Genomic DNA, 7,341 nt, shown 5'->3' with positions numbered 1-7,341 from the left:
TAGTTTGGGGCTTGAGCAACTGGTAAAGTGGGGAGAAAATCATGTCATGGCATATATCGTCTAATGCTGTAATCCTTACAACAGTGATTATGAACTATATATATCATTTTTTTCATTTTGTAAAAGAAGGGTGCAACTGATTGTTCAAAATTCCAAAGCTAATAAAAGGCAGAGCCAGAGTTCAAATCCAAAGCCCTTGGCGTTCACAGAGAGCTTGTCCAGTTGGCCGCTCTGCCTGCCGTGATTAGAGGGAGGCTGCGGGCCGAGTGCCGTCCACCTACAAATTACGGAGCAAATTGTGCAAGAGCCTGTTGAACAGAGCAAACGACTTTATTCTTCATCTGCTCTGATCTGTGGATTTTCCTGCTCTGCTGGTGATGCCATAATGAATATCTTTTTCACTATGTCTTGTCAATTCATCTGTCTCCCAATATTGCATAATATCTTAGAGGATGGTTATAGAAATTGAGAAATATGACTGTATGAAACAGAAAGTATTTGCTGTGTCTTTTCATTATACTATATTCTGTATTTTATATCATTCATATTTTTCTTTATAAATTCCTTGTCAAATATTTGAGCAGTCATTTACTTTATCTGTAGTTTGCAAGAATATTGAATATACTATCAAAACCCTAAAAAATGACCAAGACATTCCAATCTATAAAAATCCAAAGTACAGAAATATATTGGAATGTCTGAAAACTCATTCTAAAATGTCATATTCCACTAAACATACAGTGCTGTTGAAATTCATAGCTCTAAAGATGCCCTTGTCTGTTTTTTGTTATTTATATATATATATATATATTTGAAGATAATTGATATTATAATTAAAGTATCTCTTTAAATTATACATGACTCCCTTCTATTAGCAACAATAAAATAGCATATGACATAGAGGTATGTTTATGCCAAGGATTTTAGTAATTCAGATGTAAATAATGAATGTTTCATTATTTAAGTTATGCTTATTTCTTAACTGACTCCATCTACTTGTTTAGATAACCAGAGCCAGAATTTTTCTTTGAATATTTGGATCAAGTTCTTGTAAGCTGTACTCCTTTTCTTCTCAAAATTTGTTATTTCTCATCAAGTATACTGCTGAGAATTTGAGCTGAACTTATTAGTTTCTCAACAGAGCTTTCACTGTCCCAGGAGGCAAAGTAAGATTTATTCCAAGTCAGAGCCAAAATAAAGATATTGGTTTTAGTTCTGCAATAAGCTGAAGTAAGAAAAAAATCTAGCAACTTGCATTATGGCACTCACTGTGCTAGGCTGTAATTTATTCATTTGAGTGTCTGCTCTCCCAAATGGCTATGGGGTCTTTGTGAGTAGGAATCACGTCAAGCCTCTCTCCCTGTGCCCCCTCCCTTTTAGAATGACATTCCCAATGTAGGATTCCATAAATGTCTGGTGAATGAATGAATATTGAAGAAAAGCCTTTTATCACTGGCACAGACAACTCCCAAACCTTTGATAGCTACTTCTTCTGACTCAAGGTCACTGAAATTAATGTGAATTAAAGGCAAACTATAAAAGTCCAATTTGAAGCACAAAATTATATCCTTTTTAGCAATGTTCTCATGGAAGATTAGGACTTAACACCCTGATTACAAGCTCATTGTGGCATGAAAGTTTTGTTTTGGTTGCTGCTGTTGTCTTATAAAGAGGTAACTTTGAGGACTGTTGGATCTGGCATACCTGAACAGCAAAGAAACAGCCTGCCTCCTCTCTAGCTTTATAGAGGAGATGTTAGGAAGAGGGGCTCTGGAGATATAGTGTCCAAGTTCAAAAGCCTGCTCCTTCATTTACAAGCTGTAGGCAAGTTAACAATAATAAGCATCAATTTCCCCATCTGTAAAATGTGGGTAGTAATAGAATCTATGTCACAGAGGTGCTGTGGTTTCTAAAGTTTAAAAATAAGTACTGAGTACAGCTCCAGACACAGACTAATAATGACTAAAAGTCTGATGGGTTGGCTTTGTTAATCTTTCAAAGTTCAAGTTAAACTCCTCTTCCTTTATTAGATCTTCCCTTGGACTCTTCCACCTACTTTAGATCCTCCCTGTCCTTATGTGTATAGTACATTTTTACTGAAAATTTTTTTTTTTTTTTTTTTTTTTTTTACAAATTCTTGAATTTCTTTGTAATTATTTCATGGCCATAAGTCTTGTTTCTCCAATATCCTCCCCCAATTATAGAGAATGGTGGAATTTTTCTACAGAGACCCATGGCAGCAACTTCTCGGAAAAAGAGCAAGAGCTGGGTGGGGCGAGGTAGTTATTTGACATGTTCCAAATCTGGAAAGCTAGAGGGTAAACATCAGCCTTCCCCTAGGAAGCACTGAGGACCACAACTGGGGAAGCCATATATTTACTATCTTTCATATGGAAATAAATGTAGAGAAAAAAAAGCAGATGGGTGCTGCTTAAATTAAAGAAAAAGAAAAGGGAAGGAGGTCGGATGTGGCTGACAACTCTGACTGCGAGGATGCTGCCTCTGCCCCTTTAGGATTCAGTCATTGGACAAACAAGTTCTACACCAAAGCCCAACTAGGCTTGCTAGATCTCTCATTCCCCAACTATCTATCTGTTCTTGGAATGACCCTGATGGATGTCCTGTATTAAGAGGAAATGTATGTAAAACAGGCATTTTGAGGTAAAAAAATGAGCTTTACATTTAGTTCCATGAGTTAATAAACATGTTCCATTATTCCTAATCCTATTTTACCTGATCATTGGTGCCTGCTTTTAGCAAAAATGGAAGCCTATACTCTGTTGCAATAATAATCAAATTATATTTTCTTGAGAGTCTGTAACACCCACCCCTAGAGTGATATCTCCACCTTTTAATGTCTTCTCAGCCTTTTGTATGTTTCCTCCAGTGGAGAGTTTCCCTTTTCTACTTTACTATTTTCTGTAGTTTCTATTGCCCAAACAATAGACCTGTTTTTTTTTTTTCTTCCCCATGTGAAATATTCTATTACTAAACAGTGGACATTTTTTTAAACTACACACTCTCCAGACATACTCAACCCTATTTAGAATCACTGTTGTGTATTCTGTACTAAAATAGAAAAAAATAATTCATTGAATATTTTCTACAGGTCAAATATGTATTTAGTATTTTCCATGCATTATGTCATTTACCTGTTGCAAAAAATCTGTGAAGGAGGCATTACTATTATAATCATTTTACTAACAAGAAAATTGAGGCTTTGAGAAGTTTGTCTGAGGTCACAAATTTAATAAGACAGATCTGGAAATTGAACCAAAGCTAACTATTATGCTACATTCCTATGTCAAAGAACAAAGATCATGTGTCCAGGATGGCAATGTTCTCTGTTGAGAACACCACTCAATATTAGAGGGAGAATCAGAGAGCTACAAGATTTGAGTTAAGATTCATTTAGATTCCCACAAACATCAGGAATGAATTTTATTCTGACTGTTCTTATATAATTGTGACTCTTTTCCTACCTGGTGATTATTTGACATGGTCCAAATATGGAAGGCTACAGGGTAAATACCAGGCTTTTGTGTGTACAAGAAGAGTGCGTGATGTATCTAGCAAGGAAAGAAGCCAGGTTTAAAACCCAGCCATGCAGGCTCCAGAGCCTGTGCCATGAACGGCTCCATCTCTATGGCATGTGTGTTTGTTGCTGCTAAATAGTTCTTTGGGTGTCCTGGGAATGGCCCCCGTTCTCCTCCCTTTCTCACATGGAGCTCTCAGCACTGATTGTTGAATGTGCTGGGAATGTAGCATCAGGAGATAAGGAGGGTCAGACTAGAACAGCCAAGCTCTGTGCCAAGCGCTTCTCTAGAAACAGGATGTCCTTCAACATCTTAGCTCAGTGAGTCTTGTGATCCCCAGGTGTATAACCTAGGGTGGGCCACCTTTCAAGGTCCCTCTTTTTCAGTGCAAGTGGGGCACATACAGTTGAGACAGCATCTATCTCGAGCATGTTTCTGTGCCTTCGGGGATCAGCTCATAATGAATTCTAGGCTTCTGTTGTCCCTGGCTTCTTACAACTTGCTGCATCTGGGTGTGCTCTGTCTCGAGGGAGACAGGTTGGGAGCCAGTGCACAGTGAACCTATTTTACAATCAGTTAAGGAAAATATGCTTGAATTCTACAATTAAGCATAAACTTTATATATATTTATATATAATATCTTTTATATATTTAATATATATACAATATTTCATAGTCCAATAAGGGTCTAAACTCATTCTTTATTGCATATTCTTATTTAGTAAATAAAGCACAGTGTTGCTCTTACGCATCAATTGATAATCCCTCTTAAATAAAATAAAACCAACACTTTATCCAATTAATATAATAGCAGCTTTTATTTACCGAGAGCTCTGTATGGTGAATTGAATTCAATCTTTTCAAGAACTGCGTTTTTTAATCCACTTAGCTTTGTGAGGTAGGTATTATTATTTTTCCAGTTTTGCAGGTGAGGGAAAAGAGACTCAGATAGGTTATGTAAGTTAATCAAACTCACACAGCTAAAATGTGGCAGACTCAGCTCTGTCTGATCCCAAAACTCATGCCCATGAACATCATGCTCTGCTGCCTCAAGATTTATTTAACAATTCTTTCCAGCTTACACCCATTGTAAAGTTTATCTTGAGTACTAGATCAAGTGCCTCTGAAATTCCTGCCAGGTCCCAGTATAGGCTTTTGTTCTTTTCCAGGGGGATTCATCTTTGAGATCTACCCTAGATCCTGGATACTATCCTAATTTAATCTAATAATAGGCTTAATGTCCTGTCATTTGACCACCCTGAGTATGTGTCCTTATCTCTCAGACTTGGCCTCTTGACTCCTGTGTGATTAACTGATCATGCCCAGTACTTCATCATGGACAGAATTGGAGGTGAAGGTGGGAAAAGGGAAACAAAATTGCCCTTGGAGGATTAAACTACAAATCAACACCTTATGGATGAAATCAGAGTCACCTTAGTATATAATGGTCCTTTTTTACAAAAACCTCTTGAAATATAATGGTTTCAAGCCTAGCAATATTTAACTATGGACACATCAAAAGCTCTTATTTTTTTTTTTAATCAAGTGTCTATCAGAAAAATGGATTGGTTACTAATAGAACATGGGAATACTGGCAATGTCTGTTCAAGCAGTGCCTTGGGAGAAGGGGTCCTAATCAAGTATTCAACCTACATAGTCTGAGAACAAGTAGTTTTTTAGGTAAATGTATCAAGCTATGCTATCTTGAGGGACCTAAATATTCAAATCATAATGAGTGCACCTGTTTCGATGCTAAGTAACTTTTGACCATATTTTGGCGTTAATGTACTGCGCCACAAGAAAAGAATGTTAACCAAGACATGTGAGTGTCTGATGCCTCTAGAAGTTTTTCAGCTCATGGCAAATTAATACCTAATCATTCTTGTTTTGAATATCATTTCATGGGAGCTGTGTTAATGTGACTCCAAGTTCAAATCTAATCAAGTCTGGGATATCCCTGACAAGACTGAGTTTCTGAGCCTGGGGAGCCGAGTGTCAGATGTGAAGCCTCAGGGAAGCCAGTCCAATGACCTTTTCTGGTGACACCATGATCTCCTTTTCCTTTAGGTGCCTTCAGCAACATCTTGCTGTGCTCTTGGACTTCTTTAGAAGAGAAAAGAGTAATCTGCCAGGAGAGCCTTACTTCCTTCCATGACATAATGGAGGCATAAACATAGTTTCAGTTTTAGCAAGCTGCAGCTTGGTGCATAATGAGACATACAGCCATAAATACATACTCTCAACGTTTGTGCAAGATCATATTCAGACAGACGCCAAAGCTTGTAATTGTAATACATTGCATATTACTGAAACTTTTCATAAAATTTAATGAGATTCCAACTTATAAGGAAAGAGGCATAAGGAAACTTGTAGTGACATAATTGGATGACACCTTCTGCCCAGAGGGCAAAAGAAGCTAAAATGCATATTTGTGTTCCTAAAAGGAAGGGATTCAGAAAGATATTTAAAATAATATACTAAGTCCAGTTTTGATTGCACTATCTTTTGAAAACTAGAATGAAGGTTTTTGAACAAAGGTTTCCAGACAGGGTAATTAAAAAGTTCACACAACTCAAATTGTGTTCAGTAAGATCACTCAAAAGGTGAGTATCTTCTGTAATAAAAATGAGAAGCAGGAGTGAGCTACAAATTCTCTCCAACCCTGGTTTCTAATGGTGAGCCTGAGCTCCCCCAAGAATCTCCTTATTTTAGAGGTGGCACCAAGACCTGGGGAAACAGTTTACTTTGATTTAAGCCAGAATTAAACAAAAAGCTCGAAGGAAATAAAGAAATTTAATGAGCCCTGTGTTTCATTTTCTGTACTTGTTCATTACTACAGAACAGAAAATTCATCATTGAATGAATGATGACTGTACGTTGGGTCGAGGCGAGAACCAGTGACAACCTCCCCTGACTTAGCTGCTCAAAAGGAATCTTAACAAGCCAGTAAAGGACAGAGCCTGCATTATTTGACTGTGATCCTGTTTGAGCTGTTAATAAGCCATAGATACCCTTGAGGGGATTCTCCAGGTTTCACTTATAACCAAGAGGTCACAGGGAAGTCCTGGACTTTTAGCACAGCATATTTTCACCTTTTTTAGGTCACAGGCTACTAAATGCTGAGTAGTAAATTTACTGAAGAAACTACTCATTCCATTTTTTGCATATGTAACTTAGAGCACAGGCTTTAAGTTTTGTTTTTCATCTCCACCACTTAGGAGTGTGTGACCTTGGGCAGGCTACTTAACATCTCTAAACCTCAGCTGTCTTAACTATTAAATAGGGATAAAAATATTTACAGCACAGAGTCATCATGAGAATTAAATAAGATTAAGTTTCTAAAGATTTCAACACATTACCATTAATATCTCATAAAGCTTAATATTTACTAGTAACCATCTAATCTTTGAACAGGTAACCTACTACAAATTACATGTTGCCTTTCTTACATTACAGTTCCACATATACATTCCATTTTGCATAGAGTATATAAAATAGAGGGCATTTTTCACATGTGTGTTAACTTAGTAGATAACTTTAAAAAGCAAGTACAAAGCCCAGCTGAAGATTTCAATAAATAGTTGTTTTCTTTTTCTTTTCTCATTAGCTACCATATGTCCCAAAGATGATTGAAAACCTAGGATGAAGTTAATGATCATTCTTTCTTTATCACGATTGCTAAATGTGATTGTTCTGAATAAACAAACTTAGAAATTTTTGAATAGAAGAAGTTTTATTTATTAGAATTAAGCGGATGTCAAAACTGGCTTTACCCTGGTTAAGTCTTCCTGATGTTTCAGAAAAG

The sequence above is a fragment of the Eulemur rufifrons genome, chromosome 1 (genome assembly GCF_041146395.1).
Source record: "Eulemur rufifrons isolate Redbay chromosome 1, OSU_ERuf_1, whole genome shotgun sequence".
NCBI lineage: Eukaryota > Metazoa > Chordata > Mammalia > Primates > Lemuridae > Eulemur > Eulemur rufifrons.
Note: the sequence above shows the minus strand (reverse complement) of the source record.